The sequence below is a fragment of the Amblyraja radiata genome, chromosome 41, assembly GCF_010909765.2.
Source record: "Amblyraja radiata isolate CabotCenter1 chromosome 41, sAmbRad1.1.pri, whole genome shotgun sequence".
Lineage (NCBI taxonomy): Eukaryota > Metazoa > Chordata > Chondrichthyes > Rajiformes > Rajidae > Amblyraja > Amblyraja radiata.
The window spans coordinates 2,590,179-2,607,235 of record NC_045996.1 but is presented as its reverse complement, the minus strand read 5'-3'; the positions used below and the strand labels follow the sequence as shown (position 1 = coordinate 2,607,235).

The 17,057-nt window shown below is 46.4% G+C and overlaps 2 non-coding genes across 2 annotated transcripts; one reads left to right on the top strand and one right to left on the bottom strand.

Moving 5' to 3' along the window:
- Nucleotides 1–7,783: 7,783 nt before the first annotated feature.
- On the bottom strand, nucleotides 7,784–7,855 carry trnad-guc. Its single transcript has one exon. It is a non-coding gene; the product is annotated as a tRNA-Asp (tRNA).
- A 6,721-nt stretch (nucleotides 7,856–14,576) lies between these two features.
- trnag-ucc lies at nucleotides 14,577–14,648 on the top strand. Its single transcript has one exon. It is a non-coding gene; the product is annotated as a tRNA-Gly (tRNA).
- The last annotated feature ends 2,409 nt before the right edge of the window (nucleotides 14,649–17,057 follow it).

The window sequence follows — 17,057 nt, the reverse complement described above, 5'->3', positions numbered from 1 at the left end:
CCCTGAGACATGGTATACAACAGGGGATAATGATCAATGCAGCTAATGCCCATAAAATCACCAGTCCCACCGCTTTCCACCAGGCTCCTCCTAAGATGTAATCCCACCATCCTGCTCCCATGATTGTGTTCCATCTCTGTACCGGGACATGTGCTATTTTTCTGATTCCTTCTGATATATCCATTACTGCTTGCCCGTTGTCATCTATGTTTAGGCAGCAATTAGAGAGGTTGAATTTTCCGCATACTCCTCCCTCTTCGGCTAGTAAGTAGTCTAAGGCCAAACGGTTTGGGTATATCGCTGTTCTCATCTGTGTCTGCTGCTTTGCCAACATCTCTAGTGCAGATGCAGTCTGGATAGTAATTACTTCCAGCACTGCCTGTAGTCTTATGATCCGATTTAACATATACACTGGGGTCCGGTAGCCCCAGGATCCGTCCTGTGCCCAAGTGGCTGGTCCATAATATGAGATGATTCTTGCAGGTGGCCACTCATCATTTTCCAATTTTCCGATGTCCATTCCTCTCTTCGTTCGGTGTAGATCGTCAAAGATGGGTGTTCCTAGCGACCGCCCCTCCTCAGTGGTCAACAGAAAAAACCCTGGTTGTACCAGTCCAATTAAACAAGGCCCACTCCATTTTTCTGGCAATAAGTATGCCTTGTGTCCGCATATCCATAGCAGTCCTTCAGGGGCCGGTCCACTAGAGGTAACATTGTCCCATATGTCCTGCATAATCCAGTCGATTCGCTTCCATCAGTCTTCATCCAGATGGTACAGTTTCCTTCATCCTTTACAGTGGGATACCATTGAGGTTCCTCTGGCCACCACACTCGGGATTGATTTGGCCACTGGGTGATGATGCGCTGGCAGGGGCTGCTGCCTACTAGGATGGCATCCTTTGCCCGGGGCCTGGCGATACACTCAGTTCCAACCGGGGTGTGTGACAGGACACATTCCTGGGGACTTCGATCTCTTCCCACCGTCAAATTCCACTTTATCAGGTCCCATACCTCAATGATAGATCCTCTCCATGGCCAGCGTGAGCTCATCAGCGGTCCTCCACAAACCCAACAGTTAGTCACATTCAGGGTTCTGGCTATCCGGAGGGCCAAGTCCACAAACAGGTTTCTCCCCACTTCGGGGATCTCAATCTGCTGCTTTATTTCATCATACATAGTCTGGTGCAGTTGAGGCTGGGAAGGTGGGGGAGGTTTGTTGACTACTGCTTCTGCTAAATTCCCTATCACTACCTCCTTAATTTTGTCTAATGTTTCCTCCCTGGCTCGGGAAGGGATGCCTAACTGTCCTCTCTTGGTCATGCAGACCCATTTCTCCCCTTTTGGGCAGGTAATGTGCCCAACACTTCCTACATGTCCCTTATTTACTACTACATAATACCCCCTCCCCACGTCCTGACAAACAGCTCTAGTCCTTAGGTCGTAGCAATCATCACTTACATGGGAATAATAGGTAAATTATCTGGTTGTTCGCCCTCCATATCTGATAGGATGGTAGCACTTATCACAGTTATTAACACTTCTTATAATGGTTACATACATAGTTAGTAATACTACAACTGCTCCTTTCATGCTGTTAGTTTCATACACTTATTTCTTACTGAAAGTTAATGCCAGGGGCTTATTCCCTGGTTTTACCGTCCACTGATCGTCTTTCTCAGGAACTGACGGCGGGTCAACGGGTCCTTTAACCCGGGTCGCATGTGTCCACCCTTTTTATTTTGTTCGTACTGCTGTCTCCGTTGTCTGCAATGCCAGGTATGGGCCAGTCCACCGGGGCTGCAGTTTCTCCTCCTTCCAACTTTTAATCAGTACCCAGTCACCGGTCTTTATAGCGTGTATTGGAAAGTCGAGTGGTGGACTTTGTGCCAACAGTCCTTTTATTTTTAATTCTGCAAGGGAACGAGACACTGCCAGTAAATAGTTCCTCAGGAACACATCGCTGCCTTCGAAAGTCGGCGTGCCCTCTACCTTTCCAAGATAGGGCAACCCAAACAACATTTCGTAGGGAGACACCGCAATATCTTTACGGGGTGCCGTTCGTATTCTTAATAATGCAATTGGTAAACACTTAGTCCAGGGTAGTCTGGTTTCCTCCATTAACTTAGTTATCTGTGTTTTAAGGGTTGCATTCATCCTTTCCACTCGCCCAGAACTCTGGGGTTGCCAGGGTGTATGCAATTTCCAATTTATTCCCAAGGTACTGCAAACCAACAGGTGAACCTTAGAGGCAAAATGTGTTCCTCGGTCGGAATCTATGGATTCCATGACCCCGTATCGGGGAATGATTTGTTCTAATAATATCCGGGTTACTGCCTGAGCGGTGGCATTTATCATGGGAAATGCTTCCACCCACCTGGTGAAATGGTCTACAACTACTAGGAGGTACTTCCACCTTTGTATTCTTGGAAGTTCTGTAAAATCTACCTGTATTCTCTGGAAGGGTCTTATAGCCAATTGTTGTCCTCCACCAGGGACAGCTCTCATTACCTTCTTGTTAACCCTCTGACATAACACACAACCGGAGACTGTCTGCTTAGCCAAAGTATAGATACCTCGGCAAGCGTAGGTCCGTAGTAGTGTGTCACACAGGGCCTGCGCTCCCCAATGTGACTGGGAGTGCAGTTGTGTCATCAAATCCCGAGTTAATCCTTTGGTTAACATTTGTTTCCCATCCGGCGTCCACCACCTCCCGTCAGTGGAACGCCGAGCCCCTAACTCATTCATTTTATCCTCCTCCTCCTGTGAGAATACAGGTATCTTTCCTACTCCTTCCCTTAATGGTATTAAAGACAACATCCTCACTGTTCCTTCTGTCGCTGCCTTTTTGGCGGCTCCGTCTGCCGCTTCATTTCCCCTTGCTTCTAATGAGTTCCCCTTTTGGTGTCCTGCCACATGGACCACCGCTATCCTTTCTGGCAAATGTAATGCTTCCAGCGCTTTCTCAATTAATTGCTCATGTGCCAACTCCTTTCCTCTTGCTGTAATCATCCCCCTTTCTTTCCATATTCTCCCAAACGTGTGCACTACTCCAAATGCATATTTGAAGTCGGTGTACACCGTTCCTTCCTTCCCCTCCAACAATTCTAACGCCCGTATTAAGGCATACAATTCACATGACTGAGCTGACCAACTACCTGGCAACCTGCCCGCCTCCACTCCTTCAAATCCTTCTCCTCCTATTATGGCATACCCACTATATCTTTTTCCATTTATACAGCGGGAAGAACCGTCTATAAACCACCTTTCTCCCTCTACCAGAGGCTGCTCCTCCAAATCCTCCCTGCTCTTGGTCTGTAGTTCTATAACTTCGCTACAGTAGTGTTCTGGTCTCTGCCGTTCCTGCTCGTCGTCCGCCGAGTATAAAAACTGGGAAGGGTTTAAATTCTTATCGGTCAGAATGGTCAAATCGTCTTTTTCCATAAGTATCACTTCGTACTTTAGGATCCTGGAGTCAGTCAACCACCGGTTGGACTTCTGAGTTAGTATTGTCCGGACCGTGTGGGGAGTAGATACTACCAGGTCACCTCCAAATGTCAATTTTCTACTTTCTTCCACTAATATTGCTGTTGCTGCGACCGCTTGAATACATGCAGGCCACCCTCGTGATACCGGATCCAAGAGTTTAGAAAGGAATGCGACTGGCTGTCGCTTCCCTCCTCTCTTTTGTGTCAGTACCCCCAACGCAATTCCATTCTCCGCATTAACAAAGAGATGGAATGGTTGATCGATGGACGGGAGGGTCAGTACCGGTGCGGTGATCAGGCTATTCTTTATTTCTCCAAATCTCTGTTAGTCCTCAGAATCCCATTGTACTTTATCAGTCTCCTCACACAATTTATCATACAAGAACTTGACTTGTCGGGTGTAATTGTCTATCCATAATCTACAGTATCCAATTAACCCGAGAAACTTCCTGATTTCTTTTTTGTTCCTTGGCATCGGCAGCCCGGTGATCCCAGCTATTCTTTCGGGGTTTATTCTCCTTTTCCCGTCACTAATCAGGTGTCCTAGATATTTAACCTCCTGTTCTACAAATTGTAGTTTATTTTTGGACACTCTCAATCCCTTTTCCCCTAAAAAGTTTAAGAAGGTTATGGTTGCATTCCTTACTGGCTCTTCTTCTCCGCCTGAGAGTAACAAATCATCTACGTATTGCAATAATTATGTCCCATAGGTCCTGGGAACATCCTCTAATACTTGTTCTAATATTTGCCCGAACAGGTTCGGGGATTCAGTAAATCCCCGAGGGAGCACAGTCCATCGATACTGTTGCTTCCTCAGTGTGTCTGGGTTTTCCCACTCGAATGCAAAGAGGTCTCTACTTTCCTCAGCCAGGGGGCAGCTCCAAAAGGCGTCTTTCAGATCTACCACACTGAACCACCTATGGTTAGGGGGTATACGTCCCATTATGGTATAAGGATTTGGGACTACCGGGTGTCGAGCCCTAACTACCCTATTCAATTCTCTTAGGTCCTGGACCAGTCGGAACGTTCCGTCAGTCTTTCTTACAGGGAGTATTGGCGTGTTGTAGGGGGACATACAACTCTCCAATACTCCATCCTTCAGTAAGTTTTCTATAATTGGCTGCAGCCCTTTCCTTCCTTCCATTGAAATCGGATACTGTCTTACTTGTACTACTTCACTTCCTTCTCGCAAGGCTATCCTCAGAGGTGGTATTCTTAGCCCTCCCCTATTTCCCTCTCTTGCCCACACCTGTGAGACTATTCTTTCTTCATCTTCGGTCGTCAATTTATATAGTTGTACTATAATCAGTCCACCTACGGGAGCTGTGCCCATTCCTAATTGAACTTGTAAGTCCCTTCCCATCAGATTTATTCCTGCCTGGGGCATCAGGATTAAGTCTTCCATGGCCTCTCGATTTTCATATCTTACCATTACTCCTTCTATCTCAGGAGCTGTCATTACCTTTCCCCCTACTCCAGAGATTTTGACTTGCTTTTCCCCTAATCCCATCCCCTCCGTATCCTGGTCACACTTGATCTTTCCGCCCCTGAGTCCACCATAAATACCGTGTCTTCCCCTTGGGGACCTAATTTTAAGTTTACCAAGGGTTCCCGTGTACGTCCTACACACCCCAAGGAGGGGAACCCCTGACCCCTCTATTCCTCCATCAGTGTGTACGATTGTACTTCATGCCTTATCTTTGGACATTCTCTTTTAAAGTGTCCTTCTTTGTGACAATGATAACACGGGGATGGCCCGGTATGCCATCCCCCTGATCCTTGTTCTTTATTTCCCGGGGGACCCCAACCTTGGTCCCTCCATTCACCCCTTCCACTTTCTCTTCTTTGAAAGTTTGGGGTCCCTGGTTCTCGCCCCCCCCTCACGGGAGGAGCAGATGCCCTGACCACGGGGGTTCTTTGGGTTGGGTTCCAACGCCACTTATTTCTCAATCCGACAACTCTTCGGATGTCACAATAAGCCAGACGCACACCTCACCCCCCCCTCACCCCATCCGTGCAACATCCGCCCCAATGGACTATCAGGCGGAATGTGCGGCTCTTCACCAGTTTGAGCCTTTTTCCCCCGGGCCCTTACTTTGCCCGTTCCGGTTACCCATCCCTGTCAGAACTTTTCCCGTCCAACAGAACCCAATCGCCCGAGTAATACTTAATAGGCAATATTCTTACCCGAGTCCTGTGCACAGGAATTGCTTGATTGATTGATCCCTTTCACCGGATTCCCTCTTGTTTCCAGAGTCTCTTGTCCGAATATCACTCGCTCAAACCGCTGACGGCAAGCAAGGAGATCAGAGACTGCTGAAATCAGCAGGGTGCACCTTCCCTTCCTTTCGTGCCTCCGTCAAGCGGCCGGAGTGGCGATCCCGAACGAGCCCCCAACTTGTGAGATATATTGTTTGTGCTCACAATCACTACTCAGAGACTAAATCGTGGAAACAAGAAATGCTTTATTTGCGAGTCTGCAGAATCGGGTGCCTCTCCAAGTTGAGACACACCGAGCTAAGGAAAAACGTCTATTTTTATACAATTCAGTATACAGTCTTTATTGATCGGACGCCTCCCCTTCTGACCCCTTCCAATCAGGGTACCGAGGTTCACAATCTTCCAACCCTCCCCTCCGTGCGTCATCAATCATTCCCTCTCCTCCCACATCATACATCGCATCTACATTTAAATTAGGTTCTTTGTCATGAGGGGCGTAAAGTTAATATTCATTTAACCTTTTAAGCATGCGCAGTATCTGTTGGCCTAACCTACTTAATTGCCTTTGACCTAAAGAATAGCTTCTGTGTTGTCAGCTACATTCCTTACCTCATCTTGTTATTCTACAATGTTATCAACAGCTCTGAAGGTCTGACTGTTTGTTTGAATCACAAGGTTGGTGATTCCAACTCGTCGGCCCATCACAAGGTCGGTGACTTCAATCACTCGGCCCCTCGCAATGATGGTGGTTTAATCATCTTATCCCTCACACCACCAAACCGAGATATCAGCATAATTAGTGCAAATCAATAGCAGGGAATTCTCCTCGATTTAGCAATTTTAATGACAGATTTTTCACTTTTAAAACTTTTCATATAACAAATGAATAAAGATAAAAAGTAAATAATGCCTTACTTTTGATGAAATGCAGCGAGCAAACGCGATAATTCCCGATATTTTGGATCTTTAAATCTCCACGGCAAATGTCTGCTAAGCACCCGCTCTTTTTGCACCTTCAACTCCCTCTTAAATTTACCTTACTTTCTATCTTTTTTTTTGGACTGAAAATTTAGGTCGCTGTGCTTCACGGTCACCCCGACTAGCACAGACAATTTCAGCTCAATAATCGGCCGTTTTCCATGTTTTTAACGGGTGTGAAAGTGCGTGTTTTCCCATTCACTAACATGTACCGGAAGTGACATTTGTCCTCCAGTTAAATTTTGCGGTCACGTGAGTGGGGATCTACGCTCCAGTGACCTTTCTTGAAATCACCCTATAGACTGGCTTTCTCCCCCAGTCTGGCGATCCACCTGCCCACACTCAGCCCGGGAACGGCCTCTTCGTCTGCACCCACTCCATGTTCCGAGCCGAGTCGACGCTCCACTCCGCCTCTTCCTCCCAGCCGCCGCAACCTCGGGTCCGGAGTTAATGCGGATCTCTGAGCCCATGTGCGGGGCCGTTGCGCACTGGAAGGAGGCTGCTGTCAGCGCCCTGTCCGCGGGCTGGGGAACTCTCCCTTCGTGCCCACAGGAGGCAGCGGAGCGCGCGTTCCGCTGTCCACCGGGGGCCGGGGACGGGGTCACAGAACGGAGGAACTTCACCCCCGAGTCCAAACGGCCGTAACCCCGGGGCTTTGAGAAGCTCAGCCTGAGATATTTGTGTGCAGTGTTTCACCTTTTCCAAAGCCTGTACCCGCAGACACATTGCGGGAGTCGGCGTGTTGACATCTGTCAGCCGGTTGTTTCACAGTACGAATGTTCATTAAACGTCAGACTTAGGTTTATTATTGTCATGTGTACCGAGGTCAAGTGAAAATATTTGTTTTGCATGTTATCAAATGGAATCGGATAATACGATACCTACAACTTCAAGCACAAGTATAGCGAAGGAAAATATACAGAGTGCAAAATATCTAGATTTAAAAATGTAAAGATTTGAAATATAGCAGAGCGATTATATCGGATGTTATCAGATCTCCAGGTTTAGGAGTCGCCACACACCGGCTACTGTTGTAGATAGAGACAAAGAACTGCAGATGCTGCATTGATGTCCAATACATTTTAAATCGTAAAAGTCATCTCCCCGTCGGGGAATTGAACCCCGGTCTCCCGCGTGACAGGCGGGGATACTCACCACTATACTAACGAGGAACTCATGAAGATATAATGTGCAATTCACATGTCAGTGTTCGTAAGGTCGCCTAGATACGTGTTCAGTGTTTGTTGGCTTTTGAGAAACCCACTTCTCTTTGACCCATTCCATTTTCAACTGCGTGTTGTTTAAAGAGACACTTATAATCAACTAGACCAAGTGGGACCCGTTGGGCCCTGTTATATTCCACCACTCACCCGTTCCCCCGACGCTGCCCATTTCCACCACTCACCGATTCCCCCAACGTAACCCGTTCGCCCAATGTAATATTCCACCACTCACCAATAGCCTCTGACTGCGCAGGCGTGGCTCATTTCGCCCCAATCCCTAACACTCCCTGCCCCTCACCCTCCCTTCTCTCCCCTCATCTCCTCCCCTGCCTCCCTCACCTCTCTCCCCTCTCCTTCCCCTACCCTCAGTCACTCCCTCCCACCCTCCATAACCCCTCTCCCCTCCTTGCACCTCTGACCCATTGCGCCCTGTTTTCCCAATGCAATATTCCACCACTCACCCGTTTCCCCAATGTAACCCGTTTCCACCACTCACCCATTCCCCCAATGCAACCCTTGAGCCAATTAATCCTTCCCACATGGGGGAGGGGGGGGGGCAAAAATCTCATTCTCTCCTTATTCCCCATGAAGCTGCTGATCCCATTGTCTCTCTGTCACCTCTCCCTCCTCTCCTTTACCCTACCCTCAGTCATTCCCTCCCTCAGACGCCCCTTTCGCACTCCCCCACTAAAGCCAATGTTTGAATAACATTTCGTCTCCTCCCAGCCCCCACTTAGTTAATTCTCATAGCTTGTGCATTGGCAGCAGAGATCACATTGTGATGTCATTTTCGGTTGTCGGAATGTTCACGGCAGCTTGTGTAAATGAGATCCCATTGTGATTGGAGCACTGCGAGATGCCATTTTGACATCAACACTGGAAGCTACCAGAGACGTCTCGTTAGTTATTATTCTCAAAGTTGGCTTTTTAAAAATACTTTTAATATCAATAACCTGTGAAATATAACATAAAATCTGATGGAAACTTGATTAGATCGATGACAAGAAGAAGCTGAGTAGGGTTCTGCAACATTATTAGCACTACCGTGTAGTGTTTTGGCGAAAATACCATCACACAGACACATACATAGAAACAAAACAATGATTTTATTAGTATATACTAAACCAACTTGGACCCATTGGGTCCCTGTCACATGAGAGGCCTAGTCCCACAACGCAACTGGTTCCCCAACACAATTTTATACCACAATCCCATTGGAGGTGTGGTCCCCAACATTGCTGAATGTAAGATTCCAGCAGTCCCCTGCTTCCCTCAGCACTGGACTTTAAAAATAATTGCAATTGCACTTCCCCAATTGAAATACCAATTCACCATCCCCTTCCTGGCCTGCCAGGAGCTGGAGTAGGTGTTTTATGATGGCAACATTGATGCAAATGTCAGGTGGAGAACTGTGATATCCCATCCAGGTGAAAGTTGGTGGAAGCACAGTGTTCCTGTAATGCAACTTTGTCTCGAAGTTTGTTGGAAGCTGGCAGGAAGGATTTTAACAGTAAAAACCTTGGCTTTTTTAAACCTTTAAATATCAATAGGTTGTGAAATAGAACATCAAATTTGAAGGAAAGTTGTTTAGAAAAAGCTGAGTAAGGTTCTGCAAATATTTTAGTGCTACCGTGTACTGTTTTGGTGTAGATGCAATCTCAATCATCCACACACATACACACACGCATATAGAAACAAGACAATACTTTTAATAGTATACTAGACTAAGTGGGACCCGTTGGTCCCTCAATGCAACCCATTCCCTAACACAATATTCCACCACTCATCCGTTCCTCAAAGCAATATTCCACCAACCACCTATAGCCCCTAACTGTGCAAGCGTGGCTCATTTCCCCTCATCTCCGAGTACTCCCTCCCCCTCCTCTTCATGTGTGGGAGGGAAATGCAGTGTGTGTGAACGGGGAGGTGTAGGACAGTGGTGTGGGGGGAGTGTGGTTGTGTGGCAAAGGGTGGGAAGTGTGGGAGGGGGAGGAGTGATGTGGGAGGGAGGTGTGTGAGGGCGGGTGTGTGTATATGTATGGAGGGGTTGTGGGGGGAGGAGGGGTGTGCAGACATAGAGGTTGTAGGGGGAAGGGAGTGTGAGCGGGGAGGGGTGTGTGGGGGTGGGTGTTAGGGTTGTGGGGTGGGGAAGGTTGTGGGGTGGGGTTGTGGGAGCAGGGGCGGTTGTGAGGATTGGTTGTGGGGGCAGGGGTGGTTGTGTGGGGGGATTGTGTGTGGGCACGGGGCAGTGAGCTCGGAGAAAAGACGGGGAAGAGCCATGGGGGAGGGGGCATCAAGGGGGAGGGGGAGGAGCCAGCGAGGGGAACCAGAGGGGTAGTGGCTGGAATTGGCTAACTATACTAACGAAGAACTGATGTACAGGGAATCTACCATTCACATGTCAGCATACAGGAGTGTTCGCAATGCTTCCTGCATGTGTGTTTATTGATTGTGGTTTGTCAGAAACGCACATCTAAATGAGCAATCTCATTTTGCCTCAACTGCGTGTTTTTTCAAGGGACATTTATTATCAATATCCAGAGGATGATGTGAGATGCAGGAAAGATGTGTAGCTTATCAACTGTTACTACTGCAGAAGTCTAATCTGATCCTGGGTGAAGTTTGACAGTGTGCTGTGTAACTATTTTTTGTGCACCTCCATCGGCTGGACGATGAGAACATTGTGAATGAAATTAAAACTGTAGCAAAGTGAGAATGATCTGTCAGAAGCAATGTAGGTTCCATTGATCAAGTCACAGCTCCGGAGACCACTAAGTACGTCAATTGCCTATTCTCTTATGTGGTGATGGTGGTATAGTGGTGAGCATAGCTGCCTTCCAAGTAGTTGACCCGGGTTTGATTCCTGGCCATCGCAATTCCAATAATTTTAATTGCATCAAATGCATCCAAGAGAATTTTCAAGTGAATGTCTTGAATTAATAACAGAAGCTTCCCTCTACAGGAAAACACGTCTGATTGTTGCCCTCTATGATATTTGCACTCTTGGAATACACTCTCCAAAATTAAACACATACACCAGAAACCATTTTTAAGGACAAGTCATGTATTCATCCCACAGGGGGAACCTGTACCCAACATCTTTGAATGGTCCTCATTCTGAAACAGAGCAAATACTCAGGTAACAGGAAACTTCTCGATGTGGGAGTCAATACATAGAGTATAGTAAATAATGCAGCACTGGAGCAGGCCCTTTTGTCCACACAATGTCCGTACCAAACATGATGTCAAATTAATGTAACCTCTGCTTGCATATGAACGCTAATGAATCGAATGGTTAGACTTAATACCCTGTAATCCCGGCAGCATTCCTTTACACCACCACTCCAAACCCTCCACAATCCCAAACAATCTTCTTCATCTAAGAGAAAGCCAATTCTGAATCTAGTTTATAGAGTCATGGAGTGATACAGTGTGGAAAAAGGCTCTTTGGCCCAACTTGCCCGCACCGGCCAACATGTCCCTGCTACACTAGTCCCACCTGCCAGCATTTAGTCCATATCCTTCCAAACCTATCCTATCCATGTACCTGTCCAACTGCTTCTTAAATGTTGGGATAGTCCTTGCCTCAACTACCTCTTCTGACAGCTCATTCCACCCTTTGTGCCAAAAAGTTACCCCTCAGTTTCCTATTAAATCTTTTCCCCTTCAACTTAAACCTACTTCCTCTGGTCCTCAATTCATATATTCTGGGCAAAACCTCTGTGCATCTACTCGATCTATTCCTCTCATGATCTTATACACTTCTATAAGATCACCCCTTCAACCACCTGAGCGCCAAGGAATAGAGTCCCAGCCTACTCAACCTCTGCCTATAGCTCAGACCATCTGGTCCTGTCGACAGTCCATGCTACTGTGGATTCCATGCGTTATGACCTTCTGGATCTGATGACATTGGCTTAGAGGTGTTATCTAAATCAGCACTGAAGATTAGGGCCATGTGGTGTGATTTCATGGCTATGACCTAACATGAGTTACGTTATGAAAATCCTTGTCAACGACATCCACCTTCATCAATAACTTTTGTCACCTCCTAACAAATCATTCAAGTTCTAAAGACTTACTACTTTTTTGCATATCTTTCAATCATTTGTTCTATGTCTCTCTAGCTCTCTGTCCATATCTGTCATTTCCCTTTCCCCTCACTAGTCTGAAGAAGGGTCTCAACCTGAAAGTCACTCATTCCCTCTCTCCAGAGATGTTGTCTGTCCCGCTGAGTTACTCCAGCATTTTGTGTCTAACTTCAGTTCCACCAGCATCTGCAGCTGCTTCCGACACATAGAACGGAAGCATAACTTTTTTCTTTGGCTTTGAATTTCCTGAGCAATAAAGGATAGCATTCTGCAAAATAAAGCAAAAACACAGTCCTCAAATCTGAAATGAAGAGAATATGGCACTAACACTCATCAGGCCAGGCAGCATCTGTGGAGACAGAAACAGAATTAACGTTTCAGGTTGAAGGCCCTTCATCACATAACATTCTTTGGTCTTTCCTAATTCCTTCTGTTCCACGTCAGGGACATTGATAATCAGCCACCTGCTCCCAAGATGCCTCTGAACGTCAGACCTCCACCATCCCTCACACCTTAGTCTACTTCCTACCCCTCAGATTCAATTTAAACCTCATTCCACTCACCTTAAACCATTTCCCCCTTGTTTTAAGCATGGAGTAATGTTTTGACTACTTGCTTGTCTAAGTCTAGGTGAGCCAGAACCTCTCGTTTACTTCCACCAGTTCATTGGTCAGCTTTCCCAGCTACAGGGGAAACAAGCCTGCACAGTTTCAGTCCTTCCACCACAACTTCCATCAGCAAGCATCTTTTAAAATGTAAAGATGTAAAGATTTAAAAGAGCAGAGCGATTATATCGGATGAAGCAGATCTCCAGGTTGCAGAGTCGCCATGATCTGGCTACTATGTAGTGACAAAGAGCTGCTGATGCTGGATGATAGCAAATACAAAGTGCTGAAGTAACTCAGCGGGTTGGACGTTGATGCTTTATCAAAGTCCAGTTAAATTTGAAAGCGTAAAAGTCATCTCCACGTTGGAGAATTGAACCCCGGTCTTCCGTGTGACTGGTGATACTAACCACTATACTAACGAAGAACTGATGTACAGGCAATCTACCATTCACTGGTCAGCGTACAGGAGTGTTTGCAAGGCCGCCTGGATGTGTGTTCGTTGATCAGGGCCGGCCTTAGGAGGTGCGGGGCCCACTTGGGAACAATTTTAGTGAGCCCCAGGTCCCAACCAAGGTGAGTAAAATCATAGAAATATAATAAAAGTTATAAATAAAGTATATTAAAGCCTGCGAGTTTATAGGCCAAACAGATCTAAGTTACATTTTAATATAAAATTGCATACATGTAAGCCTACAAGTAACAAACAAAATGTGTAGATCACCTCTGAAAAGTACATAGTTACAATGCCACTTGCTTTAATGACTGTGAAATGAAAAAAAAGTTATTTAATTAACTAGATCCTGGAAAACCAATAACTATTGGCGAAAAATCAGTCCAGGCATTAAATTTTGGGCTTCAGCCCCATCCTACCCTTTGGGCTTCTACCCCATCCTAACTGAGTTGTGTGTGTGTGTGTGTGTGTGTGTGTTAGTTGTGTGTATGTTAGTTGTCTGTGCATGATTTGTGTGTGTGTTAGTTGTCTGCATTACGTGTGTGTGTGTGGGGGGGGGGGGGGGGGGGGAGGAGAGAAGGGAGGGAGGGACGAAGGGAAGGGAGGAAGGAGAGAAGGGATGGAGGGACAAAGGGAAGGGAGGAAGGGAAGGAGAGAAGGGAAGGAGCGGATGCTGGGGTCCGGGCGGATGGGTGTGAGCTGAGGCCGAGGTTTGTAAACATTGCTCCAACCCCCGGCCCGGCCCAGCCCGGCCCTCTGTGTATTGCACACCGCGTCTCCCTGGGGAGAGAGAGGGGTGGAGCCGGGGCTGTGTGTGCGAAGCACGGCGACTGTAGGGATGGAAGCGCTGCCCCGGGACCATGAGGGAACGATCACTTCTCCCCCTTCTCCATCTACCCCTTTCATCCCCCTCCACCCCTCTACTCTCTCCATTCCCCCCTCCCCGTCTACCCCTTTCTTCCCCCTCCACCCCTCTACTCTCACCATTCCCCCCTCCCCGACTACCCCTTTCTTCCCCCTCCACCCCTCTACTCTCTCTCCACCCCTCTACCTGGAATTGATCTACCAGAGCCCAGAGTTGGTTACTCTAGCGCGGGGCCACGTGGGGCGCCGGGCCCAATTGGGAGCAATAGGTCGAATTGGCTTAAGGCCGGCCCTGTCGGGTTGTCAGGTTTTCAAAACGCTCTTCTCATTGACCGATCTCATTTTGCCTCAACTGCGTGGTTTTTTTTAAGGGACATTTATAATCAATATCCAAAGGATGATGTGAGATGCAGGAAAGATTTATAGCTCATCAACTATTACTAATGCAAGAGTCTAATCTGACCCTGGGTGAAGATTCACAGTGTGCTGTGTAACTCTTTTTTGTGCACCTCCATCGGCTGGATGATGAGAACATTGTGAATGAAATTAAAACTGCAGTAAAGTGAGAATGATCCGTCAGAAGCAATGTAGGTTCCATTGATCAAGTCACAGCTCTGGAGACCACTGAGTACATTAATTGCCTTTTCTCATATGTGACGATGGTGGTATAGTGGTGAGCATAGCTGCCTTCCAAGCAGTTGACCCGGGTTCGATTCCCGGCCATCGCAATTCTAATAATTTTAATTGCATCAAATGTATCCAAGAGAATTTTCAAGTGAATGCCTTGAATTTATAACAGAAGCTTCCCTCTACAGGAAAACACATCTGTTTGTTGCCCTCTATGATATTTGCACACTTGGAGGACACAATCAATACTCTCTCCAAAATTAAACACAAACACCAGAAACCATTTTTAAGGACAAGTCATGTAGTCATCCCACAGGGGGAACCTGTACCCAACATCTTTGAATGATCCTCATTCTGAAACAGAGCAAATACTCAGGTAACAGGAAACTTCTCGATGTGGGAGTCAATACATAGAGTATAGAAAATAATGCAGCACTGGAGCAGGCCCTTTTGTCCACATAATGTCCGTACCAAACATGATGTCAAATTAACCTAACCTCTGATTGCATATAGACCCTAATGATTCCAATGGTTAGACTTTATACCCTCTAATCCCGGCAGCATTTCTTCACACCACCACTCCAAAACCTCCGCAATCCCAAACAATCTTCTTCATCTTCTTCACCACCTGCCAGCATTTAGTCGATATCCTTCTAAAACTATCCTATCCATGTACCTGTCTAACTGCTTCTTAAATGTTGGGATAGTCCTTGCCTCAACTACCTCTTCTGACATCTCATTCCATACATCCACCACCCTTTGTGCGAAAAAGCTACCCCTCAGTTTCCCCTTCAACTTAAACCTATTTCCTCTGGTCCTCAATTCATATATTCTGAGCAAAGACTCGGTGCATCTACCCGATCTATTCCTCTCATGATCTTATACACTTCCATAAGATCACCACTTCAACCTCCTTAGCTCCAAGGAATAGAGTCCCAGCCTACTCAACCTCTGCCTATAGCTCAGACCCTCTGGTCCTGTCGACAGTCCAGGCTACTGTGGATTCCATGCATTTTGACCTTCTGGATGTTATGACACTGGCTTAGAGGTGTTATCTAAATCAGCACTGAAGATTAGGGTCATGTGGTGTGATTTCATGGCTATGGCCTAACATGAGTTACTTTATGAAAATCCTTGTCAACGACATCCACTGCCCTACCTTCATCAATAAATTTTGTCACCTCCAAACAAATCATTCAAGTTCTAAAGACTTACTACTTTTTTTGCATATCTTTCAATCATTTGTTCTATGTCTCTCTAGTTCTCTGTCCATATCTGTCGTTTCCCTTTCCCCTCACTAGTCTGAAGAAGGGTCTCAACCTGAAATGTCACTCATTCTTTCCCTCCAGAGATGCTGTCTGTCCCGCTGAGTTACAACAGCATTTTGTGTCTATCTTCAGTTCCCTCCAGCATCTGCAGCTGCTTCCGACACATAGAAAACAAAAGCTTAACCTTTTTCTTTGGCTTTGAATTTCCTGAGCAATAAAGGATAGCATTCTGAAAAATAAAGCAAAAACACATTCCTCAAATCTGAAATGAAGAGAAAATGGCGCTAACACTAATCAGGCCAGGCAGCATCTGTGGAGACAGAAACAGAATGAACGTTTCAGGTTGAAGGCCCTTCCTCACTTAACATTCTGTGGTCTTTCCTAATTACTTCTGTTCCACATCAGAGACATTGATAATCAGCCACCAGATCCGAAGATGCCTCTGAACGTCGGACCTCCACCATCCCTCGCTCTTTAGTCTACTTCCTACCCCTCAGATCCAATTTAAACCTCATTCCACTCACCTTAAACCATTTCCCCCTTGTTTTAAGCATGGAGTAATGTTTTGACTACTTGCTCTGTCTAAGTCTAGGTGAGCCAGAACCTCTCCTTTACTTCCACCAGTTCATTGGTCAACTTTCCCAGCTACAGGGGAAACAAGCCTGCACAGTACCAGTCCTTCCACCACAACTTCCATCAGCAAGCAACTTCTAAAATGTAAAGATGTAAAGATTTAAAAGAGCAGAGCGATTATATCGGATGAGGCAGATCTCCAGGTTGCAGAGTTGCCATGATCTGGCTACTATGTGGAGACAAAAAACTGCTGATGCTGGTTGATAGCAAACACAAAGTGCTGTAGTAACTCAGCGGGTTGGACATTGATGTCAAAGTCCAGTTAAATATGAAAGCATAAAAGTCATCTCCACGTTGGGGAATTGAACCTCGGTCTCCCGTGTGTCAGGGGATACTAACCACTATACTAACGAAGAACTGATGTACAGGGAATCTACCATTCACAGGTCAGCATACAGGAGTGTTTGCAAGGCCGCCTGGATGTATGTTCGTTGATTGTCAGGTTTTTGAAACGCACTTCTCATTGACCGATCTCATTATGCCCCAACTGCGTGTTTTTTTTTAAGGACATTTATTATCAATATCCAGAGGATGATGTGAGATGCAGGAAAGATTTGTAGCACATCAACTATTACTACTGCAGGAGTCTAATCTGATCTTGGGTGAAGA